This window comes from Hyaena hyaena, unplaced genomic scaffold (genome assembly GCF_003009895.1).
Source record: "Hyaena hyaena isolate Hyena2069 unplaced genomic scaffold, ASM300989v1 scaffold_576, whole genome shotgun sequence".
NCBI lineage: Eukaryota > Metazoa > Chordata > Mammalia > Carnivora > Hyaenidae > Hyaena > Hyaena hyaena.
In genome coordinates, this window is record NW_024081208.1 from 731,728 (window position 1) to 751,474 (window position 19,747).

Consider the following 19,747-nt stretch of genomic DNA (forward strand, 5'->3'; position numbering starts at 1 on the left):
TTTCATTCTTTTGTATATTGATATCCAGTTTTCCCAACAGCATTTGTTGAAGAGACTGTCTTTTTCCCATTGGATATTCTTTTGTGCTTTGTCAAATATTGATTGATCTTACACTTCTGGCTTCATTTCTGGGGTTTCTTTCTATTCTGTTCCATTGGTCTATGTGTCTGCTTTTGTGCCAGTACCATATTGTATTAATCATGACATCTTCGTAATACAACTTGAAGTCTGAAATTGTGATGCCTCTAGCTTTCCATTTCTTTTTCAAGGTTGCTTTGGTTATTTGGGGTCTTTCTGTTTCCATACAAATTTTAGGATTGTTTGTTCTAGCTCTGTGAAAAATGCTGTTGATATTTTGATAAAGGTTGTGTTAAGTGTGCAGATTGTTTTGAGTAACTTCTGCAGAGTGAAGGAAATAATCAAGAAACAATCACAATGAAGGAAATAATTCCAAACTACAGAGTGGGTGAAGTTATTTGCAAATGATGTCTGATAAAGGGTTAGTATCCAAAATATATAAAGAACTTATAAAACTCAACACTCAAAAAAACAAATAATCTAATTAAAAATGGGCAGATGACATGAATAGACATTCTTCCAAAGAAGACATTCAGATGGCCAACAGACACATAAAAAGATGCTTAACATCACTCATCATCAGGGAAATTAAAATAAAACTACAGTGAGATACCACCTCACACCTGTCTGAATGGCTAAAATCAACAACACAAGAAATGACAAGCTTTGGTAAGGATGTGGAGAAGAGAGAACTGTCTTGTACTGTTGGTGGGACTGCAAACTGATGCAGCCACTGTGGAAAACAGTATGGAGGTTCCTAAAAAAGTTAAAAATAGAACTACTCACTGGTCCAGTAATTGCACTACTAGGTATTTATCCAAAGAATACAAAAATGCTAATTCAAAGAAATACATGCACCCTAATGTTTATAGCAGCATTAACTACAATAACCAAATTATGGAAATGGCCCAAATGTCCATCAACTGATGATGGAATAAAGAAGATGTGGTATATATAAATGAAATATTACTCAGCTATATAAAAGTATAAAATCTTGCCATTTGCAATCACATGAATGGAGCGAGAGTGTTACCTAACTGAAATGAGTCAGAGAAAGGCAAATACCATATGATTTCACTCATATGTGGAACTTAAGAAACAAAACAAATAACCACAGGAGAAAAAAGAGAGGGTTCCAAGTTGGCTCAGTTGGTTGAGTATCTGACTTTCAATTTCAGCTTATTTCATGATTCCAGGATGAAGCCCAACAACAGGCTCCACCTTGGGCTGAGAGAGACAGAGAGAGAGACAGACAGAGAGAGAGAGAGAGAGAGAGAGAGAGACCAAGAAACAGACTCTACTATAGAGAACAAACTGATGGATACCAGAGGGGAGGTGGGTGGGGGTACGGGTGAAATAGGTGATGAGTATTAAGAAGTGCACTTGTGATGTGATGAGCACCTAGTGTTGTATGGCAGTGTTGAATCACTCTATTGTACACCTGAAACTAATGTTACACTGTATGTTAACTAAGTAGAACTTAATTAAGAAGTTAAAAACAATAATAATAATATTTAAAATTAAGTTAATAAATAGTCTAAACTCACTACTTCCTAATTTCTTTTAGCTACATTTTGCTATTTTCTATGTTCTTTCAGTTATTTGTGTTTTTGTTGTTATATGATATAAAAATGATATAACCATGTGCTAATATTAACCTTTTCCCAATTTGTGTTGACTGGCTTCGCCTTGCTAGTTTGAAGTTGGCCATGATGGGAATATTTTCACCAAGGGAATCAGTAAATGCTCCATATCAGGGCTTTTTATTTTTGTTTTCTTTTCCCCAGAGAACCAGCTGTGAAACGTTTACCAGCACACGATTTTGTAGTTTGAAATTCCCTTTGAAGGAGTCATATCATTCTACACTCTTACCAGAAATCTATGAGAGTGCCTGTTTCCCAATGGCCTCACCAACAATATATTGTCAAACATTTAAAGTTTTTCAAACTGATGGATGAGAAAATGTTTCTCATTGTAGTGTTGATTTACATTTCTCTTATTACAAGTAAAGTTGATCATCTTTTCTATATATCTAAGGGATAATTGTATATATTTTTGTGAACTGTTTATGTCTTTTGCCCATATTTCCTACACAGTTTTGATATTTTAGTTTCCATTTTGAAGACTACATATATATATATATATATATATATATTAGCCTTTGTGTGGTACATGCTATAAATAACATTTTTTTACTAGTTTGCTATTTGATTTTTACTTTGCTTATGATTATTTTGCTGTGAAGAAATTTTTATATAACCAAATTTATCAATACTTTATTGCATCCAGAATTTGCATCATAGTTAGTATGATTGTTTAACATGCTCCCTCATATGATTTTAATTGGGAGCAATATGTCAAATTCAATGAAATAGACATTAGGTGCCTATTACTTGCAGGATGCTGTGGTGAATACACAGACAAAAAAGGCATATCATTAATCTCAAGGAATACATAATTTCATGGAAAATATAGACCTGTACCTGACTTTTCTGAACCTGAATGATTGCTAACTGCATTCTGTTTAAATTAAATGTGAAACCTAAAATAGATATGTAATACTACACAGTAATTCTGCTACATTTCTCTTTAGGCTCACCATCCCACTTACCAAGATGAATATTTCATATATTTTTCTCCCTCATCCAAGCTTTCAACCTTTGCTTATATCAGATTACTTAATCTCATACCTCACTGAAAAGGTAGCATATGATTAAAAACATAAACTTTGAATCTATACTGATTAGCTATGAATTGAAGCTATACATCAGTGCCACTACATGACATTGAGCAAGTTTCTAACCTTTCTGTGTTTTAGTTTCTTCATCTGCAAATGGGGATAATAATAGTACTTTCCTGATAGGTTTAAATAAATGTGTGTGTGTGTGTGTGTGTGTGTGTGTGCTCATGTGCATGCGCACATAATGCCTGACAAATAAATGTGTTTGCTATCATCATCATCATTATTATTATCAGCATCAGCATCAGCATCAACTAGTAATTCTTTCATTTACCGGTGTCCAAATCTACAGTTCTACTTTGGTCTGCATTCATATTCTTCTCCTTTTCTACAGTTTCCAAAGGAGGATACATCCCTCATTGTATCAAAGGCAAATCATTCCATCTGTTCTTTATTTTCTGTAATATTGGGGTTTTATATTATTAAAGTACATGTGACATTCAATGTTAATTAGTTTCAGGTGTATAACATAGTGATTAGATAATTTTATATATTACTCAGTGCTCACCATAATAAGTGTAGTCACCATCCGTCACTATGCATGTTCTTATAATATTACTGGCTCTACTCCTCATGCTATAGTTTTCTTCTTAATGACACACTTACATACTTATTTAAATGTTAAATTGTTTTTAAATCCCAGTAGGGTTAACGTACAGTATTATATTAGTTTCAGGTATACAATACAATGATTTGATAATTCTGTACTTTACTCAGTGCTCATCAGGGTAAGTGTACTCTTAATCCTCTCTACCTATTTCACCCATTCACTCACCTATCCGCCTCCCCTCTGGCAACCACTGGTTTGTTCTCTGTATTAAAGGCCTGTTGTGGGGCGCCTGGATGTCTCAGTTGGTTGGGCGTCCAACATTGGTTCAGGTCATGAACTCACAGTCTGTGAGTTTGAGCCCTGCATCAGGCTCTGTGTTGACAGCTCAGAGCCTGGAGCCTGCTTTAGATTCTGTGTCTCCATCTCTCTCTGGCCCTCCCCCACTCATGGTCTGTCTCTGTCTCTCTCAAAAATAAATAAACATTAAAAAAAATAAGGGTCTGTTGTTTGTTCGTTTTATTTTTTAGACTCTATATCTACATGAAATCATATGGTATTTGTCTTTTTCTCTCTGACTTATTTCACTTAGCATAATATCCTCTAGGTCTATCCATGTTGTTGCAAATGGCAATATCTCATTCTTTTTTGTGACTGACTGATATTCCAGTGTGTAGGTGTGTCTGTCTGTGTGTATCTTACATCATTGTCCATTCATCTATTGATGGACAGTTGGGTTGCTTCCATATTTTGGCTATTTTAAGTAATGCTGCAATAAACATCATGGTACACACATCTTTTGGATTAGTGCTTTTGTTTTCCTTGGGTAAAGAGCAAGTAATGGAATTAGTAGATCATATGGTATTTTTATTTTTAATTTTTTGAAGAGCCTCCATAATGTTTTCCACATGGCTCTACCAATTTATAATTCCACCAACAGTGCACAAAGTTTCCCTTTTTCAACATCCTTCCAACACTTGTTATGTATTATCTTTTTGGTAATAACCATTCTGACAAGTATGAGGTGACACCTCATTGTGGCATTGATTTGCACCCTGATGATTAGTGATACTGAGGATCTTTTCATGTGTCTGTTGACCATCTGTATGTTTTCTTTGGGAAAATGTCTATTTGGGTCCTCTGCCCATTTTTAAATCAGACTGCTTGATTTTTGTGTATTCAGTTTGTTCAAGTTCTTTGGATATATTGGACATTAACCCTTTCTTGAATATATCATTTGTACATATCTTCTCCCACTTACTAGGATGCCTTTTTGTTTTGGTGATGCAAACACGTTTTATTTTTTATTTTTTAGAATGTGATACTTTTCAAATTGGTTTCCATATAACATCCAGTGCTCATCCCAACAAGTGCCCTCCTCCATGCCCAGTAGTTAAATTTTATGTTTGTTTTTCTTACTGAGAAGATATATCCATAAATATGTTGCTATGCCTGATGTCCAAGAGATTACTGCCTATGTTTTCTCCTCAGAATTTTATGGTTTTAGGTCTCTCACATTTAGATTTTTAATCCATTTTGAGTTTATTTCTGTGTATGGTCTAGGGAAATGCTCCAGTTTTAGTCTTTTGCATGTAGCGTTCAGGTTTCCTAACACGATTTATTGAAAATACTGTTTTTCCCCACTTTGTATTCTTACCTTCTTCATCATAGAATATTTGATCGTACAGGTGTGAGTTTCTTTGTGAGCTTTCAATTCTTTTCCATTGATCTATGTGTCTATTTTTATGGCACCAGCAGCATACCATTTTTAAATTTTTTAATTTAAATCCAAGACAGTTAACATATAGTGTAATAATGGTTTCAGGAGTAGAATTTAGTGATTCATCACTTGCATATAACATCCAGTGCTCATCCCAACAAGTGCCCTCCTAAATGCCCCATTTAGCCCATCCCTCCCCCCAATATCCCTCCAGGAACCCTCAGTTTTTTCTCTGTATTTAAGAGTCTCTTAAGGTTTACCTCCCTCTCTGTTTTTATCTTATTTTTCCTTCCCTTCCCTTAAGTTCAACCATTTTGATTACTCTAGCTTTGTAGTATATCTTGAATTCTGGGATTGAGATACCTCCAGCTTTGTTCTTCTTTCTCAAAGTTGCTTTAGTTATTCAGGGTCTTTTATGGTTTCATACAAATTTTAGAATTGTTTTCTCTAGCTCTGTGAAGATAATTTTGAAGTTTTGATACTGATTGCATTGGATCTGTAGATTGCTTTGGGTAGTATGGACATTTTAATTATATTAATTCTTCTAATTTATGAGCATGAAATATCTTTTCATTTTCATTTGTGTCATTTTAAGTTTCTTTTTAACAATGTCTTGGGCTGCCTGGATGGCTCAATTGGTTAGGCGTCCGACTTCAGCTCAGGTCATGAGCTCGCGGTTCGTGGTTTCGAGCTCCACATCGGGTTCTGTGCTGACAGCTCAGAGCCTGGAGCCTGTTTCAGATTCTCTGTCTCTCTCTCTCTTTGCCCTTCCCCACTCATGCCCTGTCTCTCTCTGTCTCAAAAATAAATAAACTATAAAAAATTTTAACCAATGTCTTATAGTTTTCAGAGTATAGGTCTTTTACCTCTTCAGTTACATTTATTCCTAGGTATTTTACTCTTTTTATTGCAATTGTAAATGGTTTTGTTTTTATAATTTCTCTCTGCTACTTTCTTATTCATGTATAGAAATGCAACAGATACCTGTATATTATTTTTTCATTCTGCAACTCTACTGAATTCATTTATTAGTTCTAATAATGTTTTTGGTGGAGACGTTAGGATTTTCTCAATATAGTATTAAGTCATCTGAAAATAATGGCACTTTGACTTCTTTATTACCAATTTGGATGCCTTTTATTTATTTTACTTGTCTGATTGCTGCAGCTAGGCCTTCCAGTACTATGTTGAGAGTACTAGAAGTGGTGAGAGCTGACATCCTTGTCTTGTTCCAGAACTTAGAGGTAAAACTCTCAGTTTTTTGCCATTGAGTATGATGTTAGCTGTGTATTTTTCATATATATTCTTTATTTAGATGACGTATGTTCCCTCTAAACCCATTTGGTTGAGAAGGTTTGTTTAATTTTTTTAGCATTTATTTCTTTTTGAGAAACAGAGAGTGACAGATCATGAGCAGGGGAGGGCCAGAGAGAGGGAGACACACAGAATCTGAAGCAGGCTCCAGGCACTAGCTGTCAGCACAGAGCCTGACAGGGGGCTCAAACCCATAAACTGTGAGATCATGACCTGAGCAAAAGTCTGACGCTCAAATGACTGAGCCACCTAGGCGCTCTGAGAGTTTTTTTTTTTTTCTTTTTTTCCTTTTATTTTTTATTTCTTTGTCAGATATTTTTTTTAACAAATAGTTTATTGTCAAGTTGGTTTCCATATAACACCCAGTGCTCATCCCCAAAAGTGCCCTCCTCCATGCCCATCGCCTCCCTCCCCCCCACACCCATTAGTCCTCAGTTTGTTCTCAGCATTCAAGAGCCTCTCATGGTTTGCCTCTCTCCCCTTCCCCACTATTTCCCCCCTTCTTCTCCTCCACGATCCTCTGTTAAGTTCCTCCTAATCTCCTATACGTGCAAACATATGATATTGTCCTTCTCTGCCTGACTTATTTCGCTCAGCATAACACCCTCAAGGTCCATCCATGTTGCTACACATGGCCAGATTTCATTCTTTCTCATTGCCATATAGTATTCCATCATATAGCTAAACCACATCTTCTTGATCCATTCATCCGTTGATGGACACTTAGGCTCTTTCCATGTTTTGTCTATGTCTATTGTTGAGATTGCTGCTATGAACATTGGGGTACATGTGCTCCTATGCATCAGTACTCTTATATCCCTTGGATAAATTCCTAGCAGTGCTATTTCTGGGTCATAGGGGAGTTCTATTGTTAATTTGTTTTGAGGAACCTCCATACTGTTTTCCAGAAGGGCTGCAGCAGTTTACATTCCCACCAACAATGTAGGAGGGTGCCCGTTTCTCCACATCCTCGCCAGCATCTAGAGTTCTCTGATTTGCTCATTTTAGCTTCTCTGAATGGCATGAGGTGGTATCTCAGTGTGGTTTTGATTTGTATTTCCCTGATGAGGAGGGATGCTGAGCATCGTTTCATGTGTCTGTTGGCTATCTGGCTATCCTCTTTGGAGAAGTGTCTGTTCATATCTTCTGCCCATTTCTTCACTGGGTTGTTTGTTTTTCGGGTGTGGAGTTTGGTGAGTTCCTTATAGATTCTGGATATTAACCCTTTATCTGATATGTCATTGGCAACTATCTTTTCCCATTCTGTCGGTTGCCTATTAGTTTTATGGATTGTTTCCTTTGCCGTGCAGAAGCTTTTAATCTTGATGAGGTCCCAATAGTTTATTTTTATTCTTGATTCCCTTGCTTTTGGGGATGTGTCAAGTAAGAAACTGATGCGTTGGAGGTCAAGGAGGTTGTTTCCTGCTTTCTCCTCTGGGGTTTTGATGGTTTCCTGTCTCACGTTCAGGTCCTTTATCCATTTTGAGTTGATTTTTGTGCATGGTGTGAGAAAATGATCTAGTTTCATTCTTCTGCATTTTGCTGTCCAGTTCTCCCAACACCATCTGTTAAAGAGGCTTTTTCCATTGGATATTCTTTCCTGCTGTGTCAACGATTAGTTGGCTGTATACTTTTGGGTCCAATTCTGAGTTCCGAGAGGGTTTTTTAATTAATCATTAATAGATTTTGTACTTTGTCAAATGTCTTTCTGCATCTCTTGAAATGATTATATGGCTTTTATCTTTTCTCTTACTGATGTGATGTATTACACTGACTGATTTGGAATATTGAACAGCCCTTATATCCTGGGAATAATTCCAGCTTGATCATGGTGAGAATTTTTTTAATGTATTGTTGGATTCAGTTTGCTAATATCTTGTTGAGGATTTTTGCATCTATGTTCATCAGAGATATTGGCTTGTAGTTCTCTTTTTTTGTAGTGTCTTTTTATGGTTTTTGTATCAGGGTAATTCAAGCCTCATAAAATAAATTTGGAAAATTTCCTCCCTCTTCTATTTTTTTACAATAGTTTGATAAGAATACATATTAACTCCTCTTTAAATGCTTAGTAGAAATCACCTGTGGAGTCATCTGGTCCTGGACTTCTGTTTGTTAGAAGTTGTTTTGTTTTGTTTTTTAATTATTACTGATTCAATTTAATTACTGGTTATCAGTCTGTTCAAATTTTCTATTTCTTTCAGAATTAGTTTGGGAGATGGTATAATTCTAGAAATTTATCCATTTCTTATAGGTTGTCCAAACTTTGGCATATAATTTTACATAATATTTTCTTGTATTTTTTTGCATTTCTGTGGCACCAGTCATTATTTCTCCTCCTTTGTTTATAATTTCATTTATTTGAGTCCTCTCTTTTATTCATAATAAGTCTGGTTTAAAGGTTTATAAAATTTATCTTTTCAAGGAATCAGCTCTTGGTTTCACTGATCTTTTTTAGTTTCATTCTTCTGCATGTTGCTCTCCAGTTCTCCCAGCACCATCTGTTAAAGAGGTTGTCTTTTTTCCTGCTTTGTCAAAGATTAGTTGGCTATACATTTTTGGGTCCAAATCTGAGTTCTCTATTCTATTCCATCAGTCTATGTGTCTGTTTTTGTGCCAATACTATATTGTCTTCATGATGGCAGCTTTGTAGTAGAGGCTAAAGTCTGGGATGGTGATGCCTTCCGTTTTGGTTTTCTTCTTCAATATTACTTTGGCTATTCGGGGTCTTTTGTGGTTCCATACAAATTTTAGGATAGTTTGTTCCAGTTTTGAGAAGCATGCTGGTGCAATTTTGACTGAGATTGCATTGAATGTGTAGATTGCTTTGGTTAGCAATGACATTTTAACGATATTTATTCTACCAATCCATGAGCATGGAATGTTTTTCCATTTCTTTGTGTCTTCTTCAATTTCCTTCATAAGTTTTCTATACTTTTCATTATACAGATCTCTTATATCTTTGGTTAGGTTTATTCCTAGGTACTTTATGGTTTTTGTGCAATTGTGAATGGAATCAGTTTCCTGATTATTTTTTCTGTTGCTTCATTGTTGGTGTATAAAAATGCAACAGATTTCTGTACGTTGATTTTGTACCCTGCAACTTTCCTGAATTTTTGGATTAGTTCTAGTAGGCTTCTGGTGGAGTCTCCCGGATTTTCTATGTAGAGTATCATGTGTCTGCAAAAAGTGAAAGTTTGACTTCTTCTTTGCCAATTCTGATGCCTTTGATTTCCTTTTGTTGTCTGATGGCTGATGCTAGGACTTCCAGCACTATGTTAAACACACACCCCCAGTCGTGAGAGTGGACATCCCTATCATGTTCCTGATCTCAGGCGGAAAGATCTCAGTTTTTCCCCGTTGAGGATGATGTTAGCTGAGGGCTTCTCATGGATGGATTTTATGATGTTTAAATAAGTTCTTTCTATCCCAACTTTCTCAAGGGTCTTTTTTAAGAAGGGATGCTATATTTTGTCAAATGCTGTTTCTGCATCTATTGACAGGATCATATGATTTTTATCTTTTCTTTTGTTGATGTGATGTATAACATTGATTGATTTGCAAATATTGAACCAGCCCTGTAACCCAGAAATGAATCCCACTTGATCATGGTGGATCATTCTTTTTATGTGCTGTTGAATTCGATTTGCAGGTATCCTGTTGAGGATTTTTGCACCTGTATTCATCAAGGATATTGGCCCTTTTTTGTTGTTCCTTTAGTCTATATTTTATTTCTGCTCTAATCTGTATTATCTACTTCCTTTTACCATTTTTGGGCCTTCTTTGTTCTTTGTTCTTCTTTTTCCAGCTTTTTTACATGTAAGGTTAGCTTATTTCTTTGAAAAACTTATTTCTTGAGGTAGGCCTGTATTGGTCAAAACTTCCTTCTTAGAACTGCTTTTGCTCTGAAGATTCCTGACCCTCCAGCACGTGTTCTAAGATTAGTCAACAAATATCCTTCAGTTATACCTCAGGCAATTTTCAAACTACTGCTTCCATGTTGTGTCTCAGGCTGAGTTATTTATTATGCTAGTTCTTTAAGGGTAGAGACTCAGTTTCTTATCACACTATGGCTTTCCTGACATTAACCTCGATGATTTTTAAAGCTCCTGGAATTAAACCCCATTGGTTTTCAAAGCCAGATGTTATGAAGATATATCTTCCCAGTGTAGGTCATCAGCGCTGGGCGTGCCTGGTGTGATATCTCATCTTTTCACTGCTGTAATGTACCTCCTGCTCATAGTTAATCACACCAGGGGTTTAGATACCAACCATATCTCTCCATCCCTCCTATCCTTTGATGTGGCCTCCTCTATATGAATAAATGCAGAAATTCTGTTCTGCCACTCCTTGGGTTGTTTACTGAGTTAGTTTTATAAATGTAGCTGTTATCTTGGTTTGCCCATGGGATGAGGTAAGCTCAGGATCTTCCTGCTCCACCATTTTGCCCACCTCCTAACCTTCATTTTAGATATAGAATTCTTTGTTGATATTTTTTCTGCATTTTTAATATATCATTCTATCCTTCACTGTATGAATTCTGAAGTAATTAATTATATTAATGCTCTCCTATATGTGATGGGTTATTTTCCTCTTGAAGCACTCAATACTTTATTTTTTACTTTTATTGGTTGCTTATCATATATCTAAGTGTGGATTCCTTTGTGTCTCCCTTTCTTGGAACTTGTTGAACTTCTCCCATCTGTAGATTATATATTAACTATAGTCACGATGCTATATATTCCTTCCCCAAGACTTATTTATTTTACAACTGGAAGTTTGTACCTTTTGATCACTTTCACCCATTTTATTCACTGTCCCTGCCTCTAGCAACCACTGATCTGTTCTCTGTATCTGTGAGTTTGGTTTTGGTCTTTTTCTGTTTGCCCCATTACACTTTTCACTTAGCACAATTCCCTGAAGGCCTATCCATGTTATTGCAAATGGCAAGATATCCTTTTTTATGGCTGAATAATATTCCATTGTATATGTATATACCATATTTTTTTGAATGCCAGTCTTTAATCCATTCATCCATCAATGAATGCTTAAGTTGTTTTCACTTCCAGACAGTTGTAAATAATTCAATGAGCATGGGAGTGTAGATATCAAGTTAATATTTTAATTACCTTTAGGTAAATACCCTGAAATGGAATTGCTGGATCATATGGTATTTGTTTTTAATTTTTTGAAAAGTCTTCATACCATTTTCCATAGTGGCTGTATCAATTTACAGTTTCACCAACAGTACAAAAAGTTTTCATTTTTTTCCACATCCTTGCCAGCACTCGTGATTTCTTATCTTTTAGATAGTAACCATTCTAACAGGTGTGAGGTAATATTTCATTGTGGTTTTGATTTACATTTCCCTGATCATTAGTAATGTTGAGTAGTACCTTTTCATGTAGAGAACAGTTTTATTGGCTAATTTTTAACTATGTGTAAGCCATGCTTTCATGTTTCTTTATATGTTTTGTAATTTTTTTAGCATTTAGATAACATAGTGTAGCAACTCTGGATTTTGATCTTCCCTGCCACCACTGTGGTTTATTGTAGTTGCTATATTCTCTTTGTTTTTTCTTTGTTTTGTGACTTGCTTAAACTAATTCTATGAAATTCGTTTTGCCCACAGTCTGTAGCCTATGAAATAACTGTCAATTTTTTTTTCCTTGTTCTTTAAGCCTGTATTCATAGATGTTGCTCCTTGGTCACATAGCTTAGTTGTTAATCAATGATTTGTCATAGGTTATACTTAAGCCCCTCAATCCAATAAGCCTTTGCTGATGGACCCATGTATGTGTAGGGAAGCACATTGAAAGTCTAAGCCATACAGATTTCACTTTACCCTAGGTCCTTTCACATCTTATCAGAATTTACTCCCGATAAGTATATACATGTTTGCAGCCCCAGGTTGGCTAGAAGTGTGTACTTGGCTTTGGAAATCATTCAGAGTTGTTTTTCCCAACCATGATTACAGCCTTGAGTTAATAGATCTGTTGGTCTTTCTCGCTCACCTGCTTCTAAGTTTATCACTTCCACTGATGGAACGCCTAGGCTTGACTTTTTCCAGTGCTTCACCTTTCCAAATCCCATTGATAGTAGCAGAGAAGTTGCCTATTCTCAAAGCCTACCATTCCCTGACAGAATCTCTGCCTTGGTTAGGTGGGGCAGGGGAGGGAAGAGGTAGTAAAGAGAGAAGCCCCCAACAGACCCCTACTTTTCTTACCCTAACATCATCAATTTTTCACAAATAAAATGTTCTCAGATTATTACATGACTTTAGTTAATTTTCAGATTGCCTAAGTGGTTATTTTTGTCAATTTGTTTATCATTATAGTCGCCTTTGAGAGAGAGGATTTGCCAGTCACCTTACTTATATGTAGCCAGAGCTTGCATCTTATGCATTACCTCTCTGCTTATTAAGTGGACAAATTCTTACATAAGAGATAGGCTTTCATAAACATGGAAGAAACTAAAGAAATAAACAAAGCATCCTATGAGTCCCATTGAATAAACGGATATGCAATACCTTGTTTTTCACAGAATATTTTTTGAATGTAATTTGAAAGCTCTAGTTAACATAGTATTTATGCATTCATTTATTCAACAAGTAATTTTTTGAGACTATAATATGTGCCATTTTTTTGTGGTGGTGGGGAATATACTATATTGTTCTTTAGTTTTTCCAAAAAAAATCTATTACAGTGAAATAAACATAACCTAAAATTTTTCATCTTAATCATTTTAAGTGTACACTTCAGCAGCATTCAGTACATTCACATTGTTGTACAGTCATCACTACAATCCATATCCAGAACTTCTTCATTTTACCAAACTGACACTCTATATCCATTAACCACTAAATCTCCATTCTTCCTACCCCCAACTCCTGGAAGCTACCATCCTGCTTTCTGTTTTTCTGAATTTAACTATTCTAGGGACCGCATAGAAGTATACTCAATATGTGCCATTTCTCAAATCCAGTGTTCCAAATTACATTATTCCTTTATTCTTAAGGAATTTAATATTTATTTGTGAAAACAGACATGCAAATAAACAAAAACAATACAATAAAATAAATGAAATGGAAAGAGGGAAGAGGGAAAATAAGAAAGAATATACTAGGAATTCCTGCTAGTTCAAGGAACCCTATGGTCAGTTTCTATAAAGTTAGTAATATCCACTATCTACTGTTACATATATATATATACACACTATATACATACATACATACCTACATACATATATATACATACATATATATAGCAAGTACAGAATTAGGTGAATGCAACAGGAAGGAAGAATCTGCATGAATTGTGTTGTATCTGCAAGAATATTTTGAAAACTGTGGAGCCTGACCTTTGAAGGAGAAACTTGAGTTATGGCAAAAAAGAGGAAAAACATACCTCATAAGTAATTGAATTCATCTTTATCAGAGGTCTAGTTATCTCTAGGTACAAACTACATTTCTATAGATCTATGAGATTTTTCAAATGATTTGGAGTCTAACACCCAATGTAATGAGTAGAATTATATTCTCTCCACTTCTATTTTCTGAAATATATTATAGTTGATTATTGTCAGTGAAGTTGAGCATATGGTCCTAAAATGGCTCTAAATGATTTTATATATTTTCTGTTTTATTATTATCCATCTGATACTTTGAATGAGGCAGCATACGGCAGTTAATTTTCTTCTCCAGTCTCTTGTGCACAATATTAAAACAATTCAAAGCAGTGCATTTTTCAGCTGTGTTTTATCGATGAATTATACCTCCTGCATTCTGTACATGGAGATATAGAACAAGCCATGAGACAGATTTCAACATAAATATTACTTTGTTTGCTAGGAAGCATTTAGAGAATATATTTAAAATTATGCGAGCTTTAAAAACAAGTGAAATGCTGAAATGCTTCTTTAATTATGGCATGTACAATGAATTCAAACAAACAGATGAATAGCCTCTATGATGCACTTCCAATACAAAGGAACTTGTTAGCTGTTTCAAATGACATTTAGCCCTGCTCACGCTGTCTCTCTCTCTCTCTCCTAGAAATAAATAAAACATTTTTTAAAAAATGACATTTAGGTATTAAAAAAAGACATTCAGTACAATTGAGGTTATTTAAGGTCATCTAGTAAAGACCTCTATCTGTTATTGAAAAAGCTTCTAACTCAGTTATCTGTTACTATCTAACCAACCCTCCCAAAATTTAATGGCTTAAAACCACACACACACACACACACACACACAAATATATATATATATATATATATATATATATATATATATATATATATATACTCATGATTCTGTAGGTCACCAATTTTGGCCAAACTTAGCTATGCAGTTTTTTCCTTGTTTCACCTGGGTTTACTCATATGACTGCAGTCATCTGGGGGCTTTACTATCTCACAATGGTCTAATACGGCCTGACTCAGCTGGTTACTACCAGCTGTTGGCTGCATCCCTCTCCATTTGTTCTCTCATTTTCAAAGTTCATTCAAATTCCAAATAGTGAGGGTTGTGTTTTAAGACAAGAAAAGCTTCAGTGTGCACATATTTTGTGAGTATCTACTTCTGTTACATTTGTTAATGTCCCATTATGAAAGCAAATTATATGACAAAGCCTAGTTTCAAGTGATGGAGAAGTAGACCCTATCTATTGATGACGGGGAGCAAGAGAGTCACAGTGCTTGCAAGCAAAGATGAAACAATTTGTGGCTCTTAAATAATCTATCAAATTCTGTAATTCTGGCTGTACATCTTTTGCTTGATCATCTCTAGTGGAAAGATGTTTAGTACCTTCCAGAATACCTTCTTTCATTATAGTTCAGTTCTGATTTTCTGTAGCTTGCATTCATTGGTGATAGTTTTGTTTATGCATTTAGCTATCCAACCAGTTAGCCAGCAAGTAAGCACACACCTAATATGCTAAGCACTAGATAGCATAGAGAAATATAGTGAATAGAACAGATATGATTCTTGCTGTCAAGAAGGTAATATTTACCGTGGGGAGACATACAATAAATAAGAAAATAAAGACATTTATTTTGAAAAATGTATATATGCCTTGAATTAGTCAAAAGAACCATGAAAGTATGTAAAAGGAATATCTATTCTAAGGGTAAAAAAATTCAGGAAAAGATTGTTTGAAGTGACATAAGGATTAGACAGGTAAAGATTGAGGGAAAAGAGCATTTCAAGCAGAGTAAACAGCATTGGCATAGTCCCGGAGATGAAAATAACTTTACTTGCTCCAAGCCAGTATCATTGAAACAAAGGGGAAAGTGTTGTAAAGTACCTTTGGAAAAGTAGACAGTAAACAATTTGTTTAGGGACTTATGAAGTTTTGTTATTTTATTTTATTTCTTGGAGTCATACAGAATAATCAAATTCCTTTTTTACGTGATAGAAGTTTAGGATGGTGGTTAAGAGTGTACGCTATGGAGTTACACTGTCTAGATAAGAATCCATACTATCATTTACTATGTGATCTTGGAAATGTTTCTTCATCTCTAAAATGGAGATTTTAATAGCTACCTCATAAGTTGTTATGTGAATTAAGTAGGATAATTTGTGTAAAGGTATTATCACAATTTCCAACACACTGCAAACGGTAAATAAATGGTAGTTATTATCAGTCTTTTTTTTTTGTCCCTCCCTTCACTATGTTGGATTGTCATCCTCTAAATGCATTCTAAACCTAGGGATTTCAACATTTTAATTTATATTCAAATGCCAGTTAGTTAACATACAGAGTAATATTAGTTTCAGGTGTGCAATATAGTAATTTGACACTTCCATACAACACCCGGTGCTCAACACAAGTGCACTAATTAATCCCCATCACCTATTTAACCCATCCCTCCCACCAACCTCCCCTCTGGTACAAAAATCTGAGTCCAATATGAGACGTGCTGACGAGCCATATATATTGCAGAGTTCCCTGTGGGGTAGGCCGGCATGGCAATTTTTCTCAACCTGCATAATCCTGCTTCCTTCTCCTCCTTTCAGTAGGTGTTGATCCCTAATAAATACCCAGCATGCCCTAATAAACTCCATTTCTCTGTCTACTTCAAGAGAACCCAACCTATAGCACGTCTTAACTCTTACAGCCCACATCTACTCATGGACCTGGACCTAGAATACAGTCTCTTAATTCCAAATTTTAGGCTCCATTTTTTAAAATTTATTTATTTTGAGAGAGACAGAGGCAGCACGAATGGTGGGTGGGGGTGAAGAAAGAGAGAGTCCCAAGCAGGCTCCACACAGCACAGAGCCGAATGTGGGGCTCAAACTCACGAAACTGTGAGATAATGATCTGAGCAGAAACCAAGAGTTGGATGCTTAACCAACTCAGGCACTCCTCAAATTTTAGGCTCTAGACAACCATTTTCTTTATTAAATTTTTCATAGGTTCCATTGTCCATTTATTTACTTACGTTTTATTGCTCTTCTAAATATCCCCCCAAATGTGGCCTTCTTCTAGGTTCCAAAGTCTGTGAGACTTGCCTGGCTTTATACTAACATATATTTCTATGTAAACAAAAATTTCTAGGTCTGAGAATGGCACTGCTACACAAACCAACAGCTTTTGCATTGCAACTCAATTCCAGCAGATAAGATCTGAGAACTCTGAAATTGTCACTGATAAAGAAGGAGAAGCAGAGGAATAAGCAGCATTCAGGAAGATAAACAGATAATTCACTGGGGTCCACCTCTTTGAGTGTCCTCCACCTCAATTAGCTCAGCCATTATAAATTCCCTCATCTCCTATGTTCTTTGTTGTCACCTGGATCTCCCTCGGTATAAACTTTTCTTAGTGCCACTTATTAAAAATGCTGACTTTCAAAGAGCTCTATAAATTTCTTTAAAAATCCCCTGACTCAATAAAAAGGGATGAAATTGAATACTAAAGATATATTACATTGTCTATCTCCCAAGAGTGTTCAGAAAAACTAGGAAATAAATCTTTCTGTCCCATCCAAGTCATTTCACTAGCTTTAATATTATTTACTGCCCTATCCATACAATCTCTGTTCCTTACCTTGAAGTCATCAGAATGTTTCCTTTCTTTTTGTTGCAAGCTCATAGGGCCTTTCAAACTGAAAATAGCTGATGCTTCTAACACCGATAATGGAAAAAAAAATGTTCCCCTGGTTTCTTGTAGACCATTTCTCAAAATGGGAAGTACTTTAGATATGCAGAGAAGAGACATTTTAAATGCACGGTGTGGTCCCAGGGTATATTAAGAGTGTCAAAAATTCTGAGAAATAGTGTTTACTAAAGAACAAAAAGTCTAGGAACTTATATAATAAAGAGTGGTTATCTCTACATGGTGGGATTACAAATAATTTTTATTTGGCTTAAATGTATTCTATATATTAAATTTATATCACTTTTATAATAAATTTTATGCTAAAAGAATAAAGCAGTATCTGCTTTCTAGAAAACTTTCAGGCCGCACTTTCATATACACACATGTACACACACACACACACACACATGCACACACACACACACATATATATATATATACATATGTCTAGGATTATATTTAACATTATAGGACTTTATATATAAATAAATAAATATATATTACATATAACATATACTTAAAACTGATATTCTTCACTATACTTTATACATACAGAGACTGAGTGAAGCCAGGTGAAATTGAAATGCTATCCAGGTTTTTATAGTGAGTAGTGGTACAAGACTACAGTTTTTTTCTGTTGCCACCCAGTCTAATGCTTTTCCCACAGCCCAATGCTAATTTTAAAAAGTGGATAAGTTGACTTAAAGAGCATTTTCCTCAGATTTTCAGGATTCCATTATACCTTTAAATATGCTTATTTTTAGGAATATTTTAACATCCTACACTTTGCAAATGGAATGGAGAATCAATGAACTTTCCAAAAAAAATCAGTCAGAATCAATGCGTTAATCTTGTGGGGATGAGCACTGGGTGTTATATGGAAAGCAACTTGACAATAAGCTACTTGAAAAAAAGGAAAGAAACAACTGACTAGGGAAAAAAAAGAATCAGCATTAAAAAATGGTACTCAGTCTTCATCAATGCCTTATTATTTTATGATGTAAGTATAAGAGGCTTTTTTTCCTGTATCAAAAGTATAGTTTTTTTATTTTTCTTTTTGTTTTGTTTTTTTTTTCTTACAAATAGTTTATTGCCAACTTGGTTTCCATATAACACCCAGAACTCATCCCCACAAGTGCCTTCCTCCATGTCCATCACCCCCCTCACCCCCACACCCATCAGTACTCAGTTTGTTCTCAGTATACAAGAGTTTTTCATGGCTTGCGTCTCTCCCTCTCCCCCACTATTTTCCCCCTTCTTCTCCCCTTTGGTCCTCCATTAAGTTCTTCCTAATCCTCCTATACCTGCACACATATGGTATTTGTCCTTCTCTGCCTGATTTATTTTGCTCAGCATAAACACTCAAGGTGCATCCATGTTGCTACACATGGCCAGATTTAGTTTTTTCTCATTGCCATGTAGTATTGCATTGTATAGATAAACGACATCTTCTTGATCCATTCGTCCTTTGATGGACACTTAGGCTCTTTCCATGTTTTCGCTATTGTTGAGAGTGCTGCTATGAACACTGGGGTACATGTGCTCCTATGTATCAGCACTCTTATATCCCTTGGATAAATTCCTAGCAGTGCTATTGCTGGGTCATAGGGAATTCCATTGTTAAATTTTTGAGGAACCTCCACACTGTTTTCCAGAGGGGCTGCACCAGTTTACATTCCTACCAACAGTCTAGGAGGCAGCCATTTCTCCACATCCTTGCCAGCATCTAGAGTTCTCTGATTTCCTCATTTTAGCTTCTCTGACTGGCATGAGGTGGTATCTCAGTGTGGTTTTGATTTGTATTTCCCTGATGAGGAGGGATGCTGAGCATCGTTTCATGTGTCTGTTGGCCATCTGGATGTCCTCTTTGGAGAAGTGTCTGTTCATGTCTTCTGCCCATTTCTTCACTAGGTTGTTTGTTTTTCGGGTGTGGAGTTTGGTGAGTTCCTTATAGATTTTGGATATTAACCCTTTATCTGATATGTCATTGGCAACTATCTTTTCCCATTCTGTCAGTTGCTTATTAGTTTTATGGATTGTTTCTTTTGCTGTGCAGGAGCTCTTAATCTTGATGAGGTCCCAACAGTTTATTTTTGCTCTTGATTCCCTTGCTTTTGGGGATGTGTCAAGTAAGAAATTACTGCAGTGGTGGTCAAGGAGGTTGTTTCCTGCTTTCTCCTCTAGGGTTTTGATGGATTCCTGGCTCACGTTCAGTTCCTTTATCTATTTTGAGTTTATTTTTGTGTATG

The 19,747-nt window shown here is 35.6% G+C and overlaps 1 protein-coding gene across 1 annotated transcript in view; it reads left to right on the plus strand.

Moving 5' to 3' along the window:
- IL1RAPL2 (interleukin 1 receptor accessory protein like 2) overlaps window positions 1-19,747 on the plus strand; it is a 637,686-nt gene that overhangs the window by 383,671 nt on the left and 234,268 nt on the right. The window lies entirely within an intron of this gene.